The following is a 16,339-nucleotide window of genomic DNA, read 5'->3' as shown; positions in this document are numbered from 1 at the left end:
GATAACATGCAATTCTTTATCAACTACAAGATTTGATTATCTAAGGGGCTGGACAAACAAACTGCAGTAATTTACTGTAGAAAAAGTAATTTTGTGGGTTTAAAATGAACATTAAGGGAGTCTAAATCAAGTTCCACTTCATAATTACTCATTTTATGAACATGTGTTGACATTTTTCAGCATATGGCCATTTTTTCTAAAACAGAATCTCAAGTTAAATTTCACGTAAGTGATTTAAACTGTTTCCCAGGACTCATGCTTTTACTCTTATCTCCACCAGACACAAGACTGCAAGATTTCCTGATAACCACCCACTTGGAAGCAAGAGAGAGAGAAACCAACACAAATCCAGAGACATTCTGCCATTCTTACTTCCCAAATGAGCATACCCGATGCCTCTACTGAAGAGCTCAATCATTTTTTTTTGAAAGGAGAAGGATGTACATCCAGTATCATCACAAAACTGTTGCACATCCTTATTCCAGTCACACAGGGCCCCTACAAGACCCTCCTTCCCTTAACAAGACCGACATGTTGTGACTTTTTGTCTGCTTTACACCTTCCTTTCCACAGCTGATATGCGCCCATCCTAAACACCACTGCGCCCCCGTCTAACACACTTCTCATTTCAGAAATATTTGTTAACTTCACATTTACTTCTAGTCTCTCATTTCAAACCATCTGTAATAAGGAACAGTCCAATAACTCACTATCATCAAATCTTTTTATCGTAAGATAAAGAGCATGAGAATATTAAATGCAATAGCATTCACAAAATTGACAAGAAAGTAGGGCAATCCACAAATGTAAACAAATACAGGACATCCTTTCCATAAGGAAGCCAAGGAACAAACACATTACACAATGCATTTTATAAAAAGCAACATTCAGTGTTTAGTGAAGGTGCAATACAATAATCTTTTACAGAGGTATAGCAAGCAAAACAAAATAGTGAATAGGACTATAAAGAAAATCATTAATTAAATATACAAAAAATGCTGTGTGCCTTTTGAAAGCAATTCTGATTTTGATAAAATCCTTTTACACAACTTTTACTTCAATACATTCCCTCAAAAATACACCCTAATAAGCACAAAATAATAGACATCTTTCGTGCTGATATGCTGCGCTTATCACTAGTTTAAAATTAAAACTAATACTTTTTAATTTTTTTTACTTTAATTGCGCAGGCCCTATCAGCCAATACACTGTTTTCTTGTCTTACAATTTTTTTTAAAATCAAACCTACACCAACCTATCGCAGTTCTCTGCTTTCTGGAAATAATGATCAGATACAGAAAGGAAGCTGATGCAAGAAAACTGCAGAAAATAATTCAGATTGTTTTATAAAGCAGAAAAAGGAAGGAAGGAAAACAGCTATTCAGAATTTGGAAGCTTTTCTAAAACAATTCCAGAACACAGTTAAATTAATTAGGCTTAATTTTTGTATAGCTACATTTTATTATATTAAGAAGATACATAAAAGCAAATTTCTATGACACCATAAGCAGTAAAATACTGAATTTTCACAACTTCATTAAGACCATCCACCACTGCACTGGTTCTTGGAAGATGCTGTGTCTCAGCCACACAATCTCAATCCTCCCTTGTGTCTACCCTGGCACGTGGTAAGCAGCAAGTTGGATCACTGTGCTGCTCTGGCTGAGAGGCACACAAAAAAAAAGGTCAAAAAAAAGTCTGTGCAGATCTATGAGCTCATGTGATACAGTCTGTATGCTGATCCATTTGTACTTTTGCAAGAGAGGCAAGTAGAATGTTTCAGTAGAAAAAAATTACGTAGCAGCACTGCAATTTTAAGTTGCCTCCTTCATAAGGCCTCACTTAATGGTGAGGCATGAGTTGCTGTGTTACCTTTGGCTGAAACCAACAACTACACAGACATTCTCCAACAGCAAGCTCTGTGGGAGTTGTCTTTTGAACACTATGCACACTTAGAAGTCTGGAAACAGTCGACTCTGTAACCTACCACAAAGATCAAATCTCATTTTCAATAAAGGTTTTAAACCAATTTTAGCACTCTTCAACAAATTTTAGCTAAATTCTTTTTTTGCTCATGGTTTCAGAACAATGCATTTCCACTAGGGAAATCAGAATGTGTTAGAAAACTCTGTAGCAGGAAATAGGATATTTAATGAAAACATATTCTCAGACATTTCAAATCCCATCGCATTCATTAAATAACTTACATGATTTGCCCCTCACCTCATCTTTTGTGCTCACAAACCAAGTGCCTCATACAACCACCACACAACTTCGGGTCAAGAACACAATGCCTTTAGTGCTATTCCCTCTTGAGGCAGCAAACTAAACATTAAATTGCAAAGTATCTAACAACTCTAAAAATCTACTTAAACACAGTAGCCAAATAATTAACTGTCATTATTTCCTGCTTACTCAGAGCACTACTGAAATGCTTAATCTTTTTTTTATAAAACAAATTTCAAAATGTTTTGGAAAAGGTTAAAGTATCTAAACATAAAAACCAGCAGTTGCTTGATGTTTCTTACTTTTTCAGCATTTCTATACTGAAAGACTAACTTATTTAACTTTTTTTTAAATAACAGACTCAGTATTCTCGTTTCTTCCTTCCACTATTTGTGGCTTAATCCTGGCATCAAAAAATTTCATCCAAAGGATGGCATTCATGCCGCCAACCCACATATACTTTTTGGCAGACTGCAAAGAAGTTGGTGCTCCTCACAAAGCAGCTCTGTGCTACGTGGTGACTGATGCCAGTAAAATACTACCCCAAAGTGAAGCCTAGTATATAAACTGCATGTGAGCATCAGAATTCACATTCTGAAAATTCATTTATATTGATGAGTAACAAAGTCTTCAAATTCCTTCTAACTAAAAAGAAAAAAATTTACAGAGTTTGTGTCACCCTACATTTCACTTTTAACTGGAAAAAAACCCACTAAAGAACAGAGAAAATATAAAAACCACTCATGGAGAGCATGAGCAAAAATAAAGATTCCAATGCAAGATATTTCCTTCTCACATGCCTTTAAGTAATTATTGCTTTCAAGGCTCTTTGTCTATCCTTTGACACTGGAAACAGATGAGGAATTGTATCTTGAGCAGAAAGAAAGATTGGTTCATAAAAAGAATAAAAACAGCACCAGGGATCTGTGCATTAATTTTTTTCCCTTATAAATGCATAGTAAGTGATAAGATTTTTTTCAGCTCAGCTTATCTTTTGTAGTCTAACATACTTCTAATAGGACCATTAATAGCAGGGTATAGAAATATTAAATGAAAGACAGTAAGAGATGCACCACCTTCTACTCCCCAATTCCTCAAGAGCTGGTTCCCTGAAATCCAGTACTTCCATGCAGCTGGCAAGCTTAACTCAGCTCAAGCTATTAGATGGACATTGTTACCAGATTTCTATAAGCAGATACTGTTTTCAGGAACTAATGGACTTGGTTGATGAAATAGAATCATTAACCAGACATGAGAGTAAATAACCTTTGTAGGTACAGTATGCAGCAACTCTTTTCTACAGTTTGAAGACCATGAGCACTCTGAAATACGCATATACAGATATATAAAATACATTGTTATATATGCTTATAATAATGTAGAAGCTGGCCTTGGTGAATAACATTAAGCACATGAACCAAGTTCTCAGATCATTTCGCATTGCTTCTTGTTCCTATCATTTTTCTAGAGAACTGCCAGGGGCATGGGGAACCAAAAAAACCCCCACATTCTCTTTCTTAATCGAACTTTGCTGTTTTAAATTCACACCTGCTTTTTATGCACCTATAAGCTAACTGAATCTCGATCAAACTATTTGGCTCCAAAAGATCTTCTACCCCTTCCCTACACTGCAAAGCAAAAAAATTACCATGCAAGATACAGAACTCTGTTCCCCACGAAGAGAAGGCAGGCATTTATAAACTAGGGCAATAAATAAAAGCTCAAAGCATACACTCATGGTCATCACAGTTGTATGACACATTAAAACAGTGTTTTGGTCATTATCCGCATAGAACTGTAATCAGCTTGAAACTTCCTTGCGTAAACACCTATATATTTGCATGCAATTATCCTGTGGCAACAAGTGGACTTAAAAGGTTGTAACACACTTGTGAGATCAGCTTCTAGCTTATTGATTGTATTTTTTAAGTGGTAGTGAAAAAACATTTTCAGCAACAAGCAACAATAAAATAGCTTACATTTGGCAAAATAAGTTAAGACGTTAATCAGAGCAAGTATAAAATTGAAAATAAATATGTAAAAATATATTTTGTTGATAGCAGCACTCTTCAGCACTATAGCAACAATCTACCTGCACTGGTCGTGGCAACAAAGTTTTGCTTTTCAATCCATCTGATAATGAAACCTTTCCAGAAACCTGAGCCTACAATGCTGCTTTTCTTAACAAGTCAGGAGGCCTTAGTACAGTATACAAATGAAACCTTGAAATAGCAAACAGACCTATTCCTGATTATCAGTGGAGGAGTCATCTTCAGAGCTTAGCAGGCTTCAATTTTTATGATTTTTACGTGTTTATAATTTTTCTTAAGTACATTAATATGTTCTAGGAAGAAATACTATTTTCTCTTTTACCAGCTTCCCAACTTCAGAATCTTACAAACCATCCCTAAAACCTAAAATGTAGTTTTAGAACATAAAAATTGTTGTACTACATCTTTCAACCTCACTAGCCAACTGCAACTTGCCAAGGGACGTTCAGAAATAGAACCGTTCACTGAATAAGTACACTGTCCTGCATAATGCAGTCCACAGAGATTCAGCTCCTATGCTAATTCCATAGTGTCAATTGCCACGATCACATACGTAGTAAGGCTTGATCTCATCCACAATTTAACCTCACATATATTGTATTTCTTTTCCTGAATGTACCAGGGATGCCTCAGATCACCAGAATTCATTTAAAAATATTTTTATCACCAAATCCATTCATTGCCTTCATCTACAAAAAGCTTGCTGAAATTTCTTTATTGTCACACAAAACTCCAAATGCTAAGGGAAATCTTCTTTAATACAGTTTCAAAATTAGAATTTTGGTTTTTTATTATTATAGCCCATTACACACAGTAACATGGCATACTAATACTGCTCCTGTTTTTAAAACTCAGATTATAGAGGTGTAATAGAAATGTAATTACTTACATTAAGCTAATTACAACAAAGACAAATGCATTTACGTTGTTCTTTTTATCAGTGAAAAAACACTGTATGACTATGGTTTTAACTATTTTTAATGCAGGTTTGTCATATCACACTCTCTACTTCCTGCCCCAATATTTAACAAAAAAAATAAATAGCTGAAAGTAGTACTGCTCTATAACAAGGAAGAAGGTTGGAGCTGTTTTGCATACGGAAATACAGTAAATATTCAGCAATGATAGTAGGCTTTACTCAAAATCCAGGAATAGAAGAAAACTTCCTATGTTTTGTATTCTCCCCGATGACTCAAAGCCTCTCCGAAATAATTGCAGCCAAGTAATTTGGAGGGACCACTTTACCTCCCAGTAACTTCCTGACTGAAATAGGTAGTTCACAGATTATTTTCAGTTCCTTACAATCAGCTTGCAGTCTATGGTCAGCCTGCAGTTTATGTGTCACCTCCCTCAGGACTAACAGTTAAGCATCAGCAGAGCAAGTCAGTGGCAACAACTGTCTTAGAAGCACCTTACAAGCATCAATTTCAAAACAAAAGGTAGATACAGCAGAGCTAGTATTTAATTATGAAAATTTACCTGTGGAAGTTTCTTGGTGGGGTATTTTTTCCCCCACTCCTGTAATACTAAAATATTCAAGTATTGTAGGTAGATTTATCATTTATCTGCAGACTACCTCATCTATGAAAGTTGAGGCAGATTCTTAGAACTACTGTTGAACTACAGGAGAGTCCCAGGACCTCCCTGGATACGAAGTATCAAAAGTAGTAAAGGACAAGCAGTAAAACAAAGCAGGTAAACTGAAGGCGTTCAAGTGCATGGAAGAACATATCCAGTTAAGACAGTTTCCTGTCTTCTTCAAGGCTTCAGACAGAACCACATTTGGTCACTTCACAGCAGTTCTATGAGCTGGGACATTTTTATGGAAACTGCCTTTGTGTTCTAGCACTTAAGCTGCCTGCCATCAAAAGAAAGTTTGAATGACCCCTTAAAGCAGGAAAGCAATTAAAAAATTTAAAAAAAATGTATGCTTGCTGACTATCTGCCACAATGACTTGGGATATAAGAATTCATTTCAAGGTAATAGGACTGGTAAAAGACATACCATGAGAACCTACAGAACAACAGAAGAAGCTTTATTATATTCCAAATATCCCCTTATTCTATTACTGAGCAGTAGTTACGTTTGGGAGCACATCTTGAGAGACCACCACATCCATTTTCCCCATCAGACACTATTTTTTAACTACAAAAGCACCTAGAGATAAAAGACTAGATGCTTTGGCAGAAAACAATGTAGCCACTGACTACAAAAAATAAAATTAAAAATCATTCTTTGGGTACAACTAAAAGCAGTAAATGTCCTTGTTACTCCTATGATTTCATGCACAAAGGCAGGTCAGAAAAGAGCATTTTCCTCTGTGTGGATACCAACATGAAACTTTGGAGTATTTGTTTGGTTTATCTTGTAGTCATGTAGGAGTTTTTTTCTGCAATACAAAAGAAGAGATCTGTCTCAGAAATAAGTATCACAGAACATCATACTGTACTTGCAATTAATTTTCAACAGCAAAATTAACTTAGACAAACATTATCATCCATGCAACACTAATTACATTAGGATTATTATGTGATTTTTCAGAATATCATTCTAGAATTAGCATATACCACTTGAAACAGTATCAGAAACAACTTCATTCACATGCTACTCCACAGGTATTTGGCATTCTGGAGCCCTAGTGCCCAGCCAACAGAGTCTTCTTTTTTCATATGCTACCTAGAAGTCTCAGGAAAATATTTCTAAAGGCAAACAGACTAGAATTATTCTGAGAATCTTCCCCTTGCTATCTGAAATGCAACATGATGCCTCTTAGATATCCTCAAAATCTAGTGCAAATGATTATTTTACATTACCATACTGGCTTTCAAAACATGCATACTTAGTCACCTGTCTCCACAGTACAGCTCTGACCATCAGCCAACTACTGGGATACTGGCAGGTCTAAAGTACACCTGTGTATTTGCAGCACATTGATTTACCCAGCCAGCGAGAGGGTGAGGAGGAAGGTGCCACCCTGGGAGACTGCACCACCACCTAAGCACAGGGAACATGCATAAAGAGCTGCCTCAGCTGTATCACAGTACTACATACACTGTTAAACTTAATTGCAGATGCACATTTTATTCAATAGTGTTCAAACAAAAGAACCTGTAAATCAAAGCTAAAATTTACAGTACTTGGTCCTTTCATTAAATCAGCTTCTTATTACACAGCAGCCATGAGGAACTGTTTACAATATATTAAAATACACCTTCATGAATGCAGCAAACAAGTCAGGGTGCGGTTGCCTCGCAATTGGCAGGGAACATGTGGTTTTCAAATATTTCCAGTTCTGCTGTGCAGTAGCTTGGGTTTAAGGCAGCATAATGCAGCAGGTTAAAACACATTCAGAGTTATCTCATGCCATCACCACAACTACAAGGTGTGCCTTTTGGCTCTGCTATAGATACTCTTTATTATTCATCTTAGTTTGCTTGCCTGTTCAAAGAAAAACATCATTTATTTACAATAAGGTATACAGTAAAGCACTCCTATTTCCATAAAAAGAAGTTCAACCATTTAGGATCTGCTAAAGGAGACAATGAGCATACAAAAAACTATTAGATGTAATACCTCCAAAAAGTTCAAGAATATATATGGAAGTTTAGAATAGCAAGATCTCTCATTGAAGGGTCTTAAAGAAACCCCATTCTCATAGGATGAAAGTGTGACAAATTACCTGGAAATTGTAACAGATCAATAAATATCAAGTGGGAGATAAGCAGAAGCAAAGAGCTGTTTTAAATGGCAACCAGGGGAGGGAGATGATGTACTGATAATCTTTCTCAATGATTTACACTCTGACCTGTGCTCATAAACAAGGAGTAAAACAGATACAGAAACTTCTGCAAACTCTGCAAAGCTAAAAAGTTTGATATTCTGAATTAGTGATAAATACCTTCTGTAGCTAGCCAGTGACTTTCAAATAAGGGTATGCACAGTGACAGGCCAATTGTGAAATAAAATGTTAGATGAAATCCACTAACAATAAATGCAATATGAAGAGAAAAAATAACCTTAAGTCAATCTACTTATTAACAGGCTTCACATTTTTTATTAACCCTTCAGAAAAAGGCTTGAAGTCACTATGGGTAACTCACTGAAAATACCAGCTTTACACCATCAAAAGGTAAGCAAAAATAATTGGGATATTTTAGAAAGGAAAACAAAGAAATCACCACCACATACAATCTACCACAGTTGTTCTTGTCTACTTTTTGTCACTCACACTGTTCAAGCAGATAGAGGGACTAGAGAAAAAGTAACAAACAATCAAAAGATGCAGCACAGTTTCCATACAAACAAAAACTACAGACAATTATGGCTTTGGAAGGAATAAAAAGGCACAGCTAATATCACGAACAAAAGCAGGAAATAGTTACCCTTAGTATACAAGGATTGGTGAAATCGCAGTAAGATAACAAGAGTTTAACAAGAAATTTAAAAGCAATTTTCTTCTCCACAAAATATAATTGTGACTACAGGAAAAGATCAAGGTCAGAATTATAGTTTGATTCAAGAAGTGAATCCACTGAAGATCAGGCACTTATTAATCTAACACCCCAAATCTGTCATCTCCAGCGCTGGCAGTCCTGAAGCTAGTAAAACACTGTAAACATAGCTGCTTGTAATATACTGTTTCTTACATTTTTCCCCTCAGGTTAACATAAAAAAAAAAAAAAAAGGGGGGGGGGGGGGGCGAGCTGCTCTTAGGTAAACTTTTAGCAGTACTTATGGCTTAGATTTAACAGTTCCCAAAACCGATACATAGAAAACAGTTTTAATTAATAAGCATCTCAGTCACTCTCAGATTATCAAAGGAAGCAGTGTTCTCTCATTTTTCAGTACATATGATATTGAGCATTTCCTGAATGCTACCAGAACTTTCACTTATTAAATCAAAGTTTTCTAGCCACAATTTGGGGCAAGGGAGGGGGTGGAATGTCACAAGGGTCACAAATGAGTCACCTGAAAACTACAGACTAACAACCAAAGTTGAACAACATGCTTCATTAAGGAGCCCCTATAAACCTGAAACAAACTCCATGCATTTCTGTATCATTAGAAGATTCATATTAGGTTGAATTACGCTGTAACAAAAGAAAAAGAGGTTTTTAAAATAAATGTCAGGATACCAACAAGAACTTAGATTCTTCTTCATTTTTTTGCACCAAATTTTCAACTGCTCAAGGCTTGCATTCAATCCTTATAAACATCTCTTATTTGTAAAGCACATAATTTAAGATTATGCAATTGCATTATGGCTGCCCCAAAATACTATGTGCTGAAAGCACCAAAGTGTTTACAGACAAATCTTGCCAAACAATCATTCCATCAAAACCACAACTCAACCACTACTTGAGCTAAACTTGTTTGAACTAGACTGAAATACAGATGTGAAGTATCATGTTCATACTAAATTGCAAAATAAATGCCCAGGAAAATAAAAACAACACACCTGTTGGAATGCATTCACAGAAGCAGTCTGTCATGCAGAGAGCTGGCAGTGATACCCATGTCATTGTAATACAGATTTGAAACAGGAGAGGAGAAAAAAGCAGAACAGTAAGTTTCATTATAGGAACACAAAATATTCGTAATTACCTCAGATCACTGACATTTTTTAGGTGAGTTGTTCTCCCCATCCGCACGCACACACACCCCCCCAAATTGCACTCAAAAACAAAAGGAGAGACACAGTCCCAGCAGAAAGGGGAAAATAAGAGAACCAAGGAATCTGTCACCTATAGATTTCAAGTACAGCTTAAAACATAACTGGATTATTCTCATTCAACAGCTGCACATTGTATACAGAAAAAGACTTTGTCTCATCCTAGTTTCTAGTGTCCAGAATGACCCACAGCAGCCTCAATTAACTTCCTCATTGCAGAAGGATATAAAAACAAAAGCATTACAGAAAAATTGTGGCTGTGAATTCTCTCATGAGATAGCAGCTATACTATACTCAAAGTTGCATTTGTTACAACCTACATTATTTTTGTTTTACAAATAAAAGCAACACCAGCTTTCAGATAAGCTATTTCCTTTTACAGTTTGAGTTGTTGCTCTTTAAAAATATATTTACTAGCTTTGCTGGTCTACAGAGAAGGCAACATAAAAAGACCCAGAAACATCTGAAGTTACCACACTATGTTTAGGATGTGGTTTGATGAGCAAATCTTTTGCTGCAGCTTCTTGCCTCTCTACTTGCCTTCTCAATTGTGCAACCATGTACGAGGTGGAGGAGGATAGAGACAGCAAAATGACTCAATGACTCATGCAGCACTGACGTACTTGGGAGAGAGGCCCAGAAGCAAAGGCTAGCAGGAAAAGAGGCCAGCCATAATGTAGTTTCAGGTATAGATCTGACACATAAGGCACCTTAGTTCATCATTAAGTAAATTATGTTAAGTTGCAAGTGCCTTTCCTAGGCTGTCAAACAAACAGGTTTGGGAGATACATCCCAAATTGATATTGAGAATATCAAAACCACAAAGAACAGTAAGTGAAATCCTGGCCTCCAAAACTTGCACTTAAGCCCATTTCAGTCTTAGGTGCTTACACGAGCTTAGAGCTTTCAGATTTAAATAAAAAAAACTAATTTTTTTTTAAATTATGTATTCTGTCTTAACCATATGTTTTTTCTTTGGGCATATAAGATTGGCTAACTAACATTCAGAAAAAGAGAGCCATTTGGCAAGCAACAGATTAACATGGGATACCTCTGTATAGTTTAGCTTAGGTAGCAATTACCTAAGAATTTTGGAAAATTCACAAAACACCCTCCAATCAAAAATAGCCCAAACTGCAATTAAATTATAGTAGTAAGTGTTAATACAAAATTTATAACTGCAATTATAGACCATTTTAGGGAAGAAGAGCTGAACTCATTCACTGAAGAGCCCTTCTAAGTACTTCTCAAAAAAACACACTAAGGAAAAAAGTTATTAACATTTTTAATAATATTCTAATCTGAAAGAAGCAGGGAGGACCTAAACTGTTGTTAATTTATCTGTAACACCACAGCATGTGTTAAAATTATGTTTACCCTTCCCTCAGCTGTCCCTGTTTTAGGAAACATGAAAAACTCCACCTGCATACAAGCAAATTAACTCTTCCCTGCTCCATCATGTGAAATACAAACTCTTCATGTTTAAAAAGAAAAATCCAGCTAAGTCCATGTCAGCATTTCACTGCAGCAATTACATTTCCTTTGGCAGAAATAAAAGAGCTTCAAAGTGTAAATAAGTCAATTTTGCTACACGATGATCCTTCCCCTCCATCAAGACCCTTCTAAGTTCCCACAACATATTTTTTCTAAAAGTCATTCTGTAGTTGAGTCCATTAACAACATAAAGCCTGCAAGAACAAAAGGTCAGAAACTGTTACAATGAATTGCCTATAGCTATGAAGCTAAAGTCAACAGAAACAACACAGAAAAGTCCAGATACAGTTTAGCTATACACTGTGGAATAGATCTTCAAAACAAACCAGAGGTTTCTTTCTCAGCCCACTTCTGTTCAAGCTTCTTCACAATGTGAGCTTTCTACTGCATGCCAAAAATTTTTCAGGCAAAACTTTAATTTAATCTGACAAGAAAAGAAAAGCTTTCCAAATTCATTTGGAAATGCGTTTTGAGGATATTTCAAACCCAAAGCGACTCCCTGAAGTTATTCATCATGAGCTCCATATACTAAAACCAGTTAAAAAAGTGCTCTGCTTCCCCCAGGTTTCATAGCCCACATGGCATTTCACTTTATTCCTACATTTCAAAATAAACAGACACCAAAAAATACACCTCCTTTCCCTCAACAAGCTTAGTGTTCTGCCACCGTTTATCTGTACTATGAAAAGCACTTCATGTCTGCCACTTTCAAGGTTTAAGTATTCAGAACAATGGTATTTTATCTTATGCTGAAACAGAGAAAGACTAAATTTGACTGCTGTCTTTACCCTCCATAATTTCCTTCACTTTTCCATTTACACAGCAGGAAGTGGCACATTCTGTATTGCAGTAGCCAAATACTCACAAAACCAAGTTTTATGCAAGACATGTGAATTCTTACCCTGCTCATCAATTCCTTTAGATAGTTGTAGGTTCACAAAAATCTTCAGACTTTCATTCCTGTCAGAGTTAATATCTGGTCAAGTCCAAAGAATGGTTTTCACCTAAAATACATCAAAAGTTGGAGATCTGATTTTATAGCCACAGCATCACGAGTCACACACATACAAAAAAATACCCCTTTTTCCTCCAAAGTAAGTATTCTAAACTTGTTCTCTTTTGTAAAAACCGTATCAAGAAAATTTTGTTACAACTGTAACTGTAAGAAATTCACATGAAACATAAACAATTCACAGAGCAAACTGATAAACTAAGACTACATGGCAAGTTCAATTATGGATGCACCATATGCTTCAATATTCCCTTAGATATACAGAAGGAATCAATTTGTTCAACACACAAAATGCCCTTTTGGTGAGACAGTCCTTCAGCTGAACCATTGGTTTGAAGGTTTGCTGAAAACACCACACATTGGCATCTCACAGTAGTAACAGTAACTTAAAACGAGCACAGGAGTAACACAGTTTTCAACCACCTAGTTCTGCTGAAGGAACGGATACCCTAAAGTGGCAGAAGAACTCACCAGATCCATACATTTATTAGCAGAAACAACCAGTGGGTTTGTGCTTGGTGGTTTGGGTTTTTTCCTAGTCAACCTTCCTCTGATAAAGTGACCTTTACCAAAGTCTCTGCTGTGGTACACCAGTAGACTTAGACGTACAAAGCTACTTCAAGTTTTGTAACTCTATGTCCCTCTCACTTTACACATGACCAGAACTGTGAATCATTAAATTCTAAATATGAAATGTTTATGTCCCAGCAAATATATCCAACCAAGAAGCTTCTTACATACAACTTAAAGTCACTATCACAATAAAAGTACAAAAATTGCAGGCATTAATAAAGTTTGTCATTATCCTCAATTTAAAAACATGGAAATGTGATTATAGCTGGAGCACGTGTTCTATTGGGTTTTACTTTTCCTTTTTGCAGGCTGGAGTTGAGGCTTACCTTTCAGGAGATGCAGTGACGGTACAGTCACACTATAAAGCAGTATGCAAAATCAGTACATTTTTTCTTGGTAAAAGACTCTCAGCCAGAAGACAACCTGGTATAGGTCTATAGTTCATCTGCAGCACACCCCTCCTGCCCATTAATTTCTCTCTTCTTCCCGCAGTCATTAGCCAACGGTGCAGTTAATTACCGTTTGATCTACTTGATTCATGAGGATGCAATTACACAAAGCAGAATTTAGCTGTTAAGAACAGTCTCCATTTTAACTACTAAAACACATGAAAACAAAGACTAATCAAGCTAGTACTCTGTATCATGAATTCTCCCACCAGTGAAAATGGAAAGAATTGTCAAAAAAGGATAAAACTCATTAATTGAAGCAATTCTTACACAACTTTTCAAACCCATCAGCTTAAAAAAAGAAACAAAGTATCAGCAATGCTGACTACCTGCCCACAGAACCTTAAGTTGCCTTTGCAAAAAAATACTAATGCCCCACTAGTGCCTTCCACTCTTCAGTGCTAAACCAATTCCCCTATATGCTCAAGCAATTTTAGATCAGTCTGATGAAGTCACAAGAACACAAATTTATGATCAAGTATGAGAAACTTTCAGCACAGGCCATCCTTACAGTTTCCTGAATGACATACAGAGAAGGCATTCAGTTCAATCCAAGCTGATGCGTTACTGTTTGCAAAAGGCACATCACAGCCTGGGAGCGCCTGTTCTCCAGGCACTCCCTAGTAAGAGCAGAGTGCTGGACATGCGGTCAGGAGCAAGACATGTTGAACCTTCTAAAAGTACACGGGTACATGAGCAGCAGCACTACCACTCTGGATGACTCCAAGATAGGGGAAGGTATTTTACCAGGAATTTCTCTTCCCCCCCCCCCCCCAATCAGCTTTTTGGGAAGGAAGGTGGTGTTATGAGTTTTTTGAGGCTTTTTTTTTTTTTTCGTGAGGGTGTGGAAACCAAAAACTAAAACATTTAAAGATACTTACGCTTGCTAGATTATTTCTTCAAATTCACCACTTGGGAAGCTAGGGACTAAAGACAGACAGGACTGCATTCGCCTCGGCTGCAGTTGCTTTAAAGGAGGCTTAGTTTCCATAATTAAACCTGCATTTGGTATATACTGAAATGCAGATACAGCCAGCGAGATCTTCAAATTCAGCCTTCTTAGGTTTTGACTGGAATATCTGAATTATTAAGTTGGCTCATTTTTGCTATCCTAAATGTTTATTTGGTGTAGACCACTGTCATGGAAGAAAACAGTGACAGAAAGCAGTTTTAAAATAATTCCCACACATATGCAAACCTCCCTCTCCAACTAAAGATTGGCTTAGGCTACAAGTCAGAAATATTTCTAGCCATTGTAATATTTTGCCACTAAGAATATCCAGTTTTTAACAGGAAATTTGTTTAACACCACACTTAAGTGGCAAAGAAAGAAAAATTAATCCACATTTACCATACTACAATTTTCTTCAGCTTATCCATCCTACAAGCAATGCCACATACAGAAAGTTCACACATAAAGGAAACTCAAGTCAGAAGTAACAACAGTTTTATTTCCCTTCCTCTTATTTTCATCTCCCAATCCCTCAGTCCACAAAACACAAATACTATTTGTATTTCAAGATATCTAGGACACCAGACAGACCTTCATCCAAGAACAGTAACATCTCCACAGCGTCCCATATAAAAGCCACCCTTATTTCATATAAATTAAGGCAGAGACTCCCCACTCTAAATGCAGCCTTGCATTGTCCTGAAACGTTCATAAATCACACATAGCAACCTACTTTTTGGTTTATACAAGTTTATGGAGTTTTAGCAGACCCACATTACTATAAATATTACTTCAACAGTAAGGTTAGGAATCTCAGCAACAAAAATGAAATCTATTAGAAGAAGCACAAAGCATCACAATTAGCTATACTAATATCTTAGCTGATAAGCCCTTTTACTTTCACTTTTATTTTAGAAGCTCCTGAACAGTGAAATTTCTGTAAGCTATGCATTTAATAGTTTCAAACTTGAAAAAGTTTGGAACCATAAACACTGTGGATGTTCTTTTCCTTCATGTGACACAAGCAGAGCTGGGGGAGGAGGGCAGTCAATGTTCACCTGAAGCAGATACAAAAGTGAACTAATGAAAAACAAGAAAAAAAGTAGACATGCACTATGACAGTTTACAGATGTGGCCTGGACAAGGTTTTGACTTCAGTTTTAACACAGACCACTCATGGACAGTGCACACTTTTATGTTTTAAAAGAACAAACCATAGTTTAGAAAGCCCATGCCTGTGACTACAGAAAGCAAGTTGCAAGTAGATCACAAAAACAAGTTTGTCCTGTACAGGTGATAAAAAATAAACTTTCCTCATGGGAATAAAATGAACTCTAAGTGGTATAAAACTGGAGTTAGTTGAAAATCTGTGTGACAACCCACGTAATTTCATGGCAGATTAAAAGATTCATTTAAATAATCCAAGAAGCATGAAGCCATTCCAATAGGCACTGTTTACATTTTTATTTCATCTGTGTCCAGTGACTAAATTAACAGGAAAAAAGTAACATTGGCAAGATAGCAAGAGTGTCTCATTTTACATAATTACATTTGTATTTTTTCAATTTACATAATTACACCTGATAAATCTTATTCCATAAGGTGAAAGGCATGACAGCTGTGACAAGCACAGGCTACAAGTTGCTTTGTCCTTATGTCCTGAAACGCTACCTGGTGTCTTATAATGAAGCTAGTTTATACTAGCTGTACTAGTTCACATTAAATAAACCTGCCGATAGCCCATGGCACAAGCTGCAGTTGCAAAAGAAAATCATGTTGTGCATGTCCCAACAAGTTTTAGCTAAAGTTATAGTCTTTGGCAAAAAGCAAAGTCATATGACTGAAAATGTTACCACAGGAAAGGTCTGAACCCAAGACCAGGGTCTAAATTCTGAATGACCTGGACTCTG

The 16,339-nt window shown here is 36.5% G+C and overlaps 1 protein-coding gene across 12 annotated transcripts in view; it reads right to left on the bottom strand.

The window, feature by feature from the left end:
* SIPA1L1 (signal induced proliferation associated 1 like 1) overlaps positions 1-16,339 on the bottom strand; it is a 220,868-nt gene that overhangs the window by 187,675 nt on the left and 16,854 nt on the right. For 8 of the 12 annotated variants that reach the window (XM_056345566.1, XM_056345580.1, XM_056345575.1 and 5 more), the window contains one exon: positions 12,345-12,447. The exons of 3 other annotated variants lie outside the window; for them this stretch is intronic. The gene's annotated coding sequence lies outside the window, so the exon portion shown is untranslated. Of the gene's footprint in view, positions 1-9,736; positions 9,779-12,344; positions 12,448-16,339 lie in introns of all 12 variants that reach the window. One more of the 12 variants, XM_056345567.1, reaches the window with a different exon arrangement.

This window comes from Falco biarmicus, chromosome 7 (assembly GCF_023638135.1).
Source record: "Falco biarmicus isolate bFalBia1 chromosome 7, bFalBia1.pri, whole genome shotgun sequence".
NCBI lineage: Eukaryota > Metazoa > Chordata > Aves > Falconiformes > Falconidae > Falco > Falco biarmicus.
The sequence above is the reverse complement of the archived record's forward strand: the minus strand, read 5'-3'. Positions and strand labels throughout refer to the sequence as shown.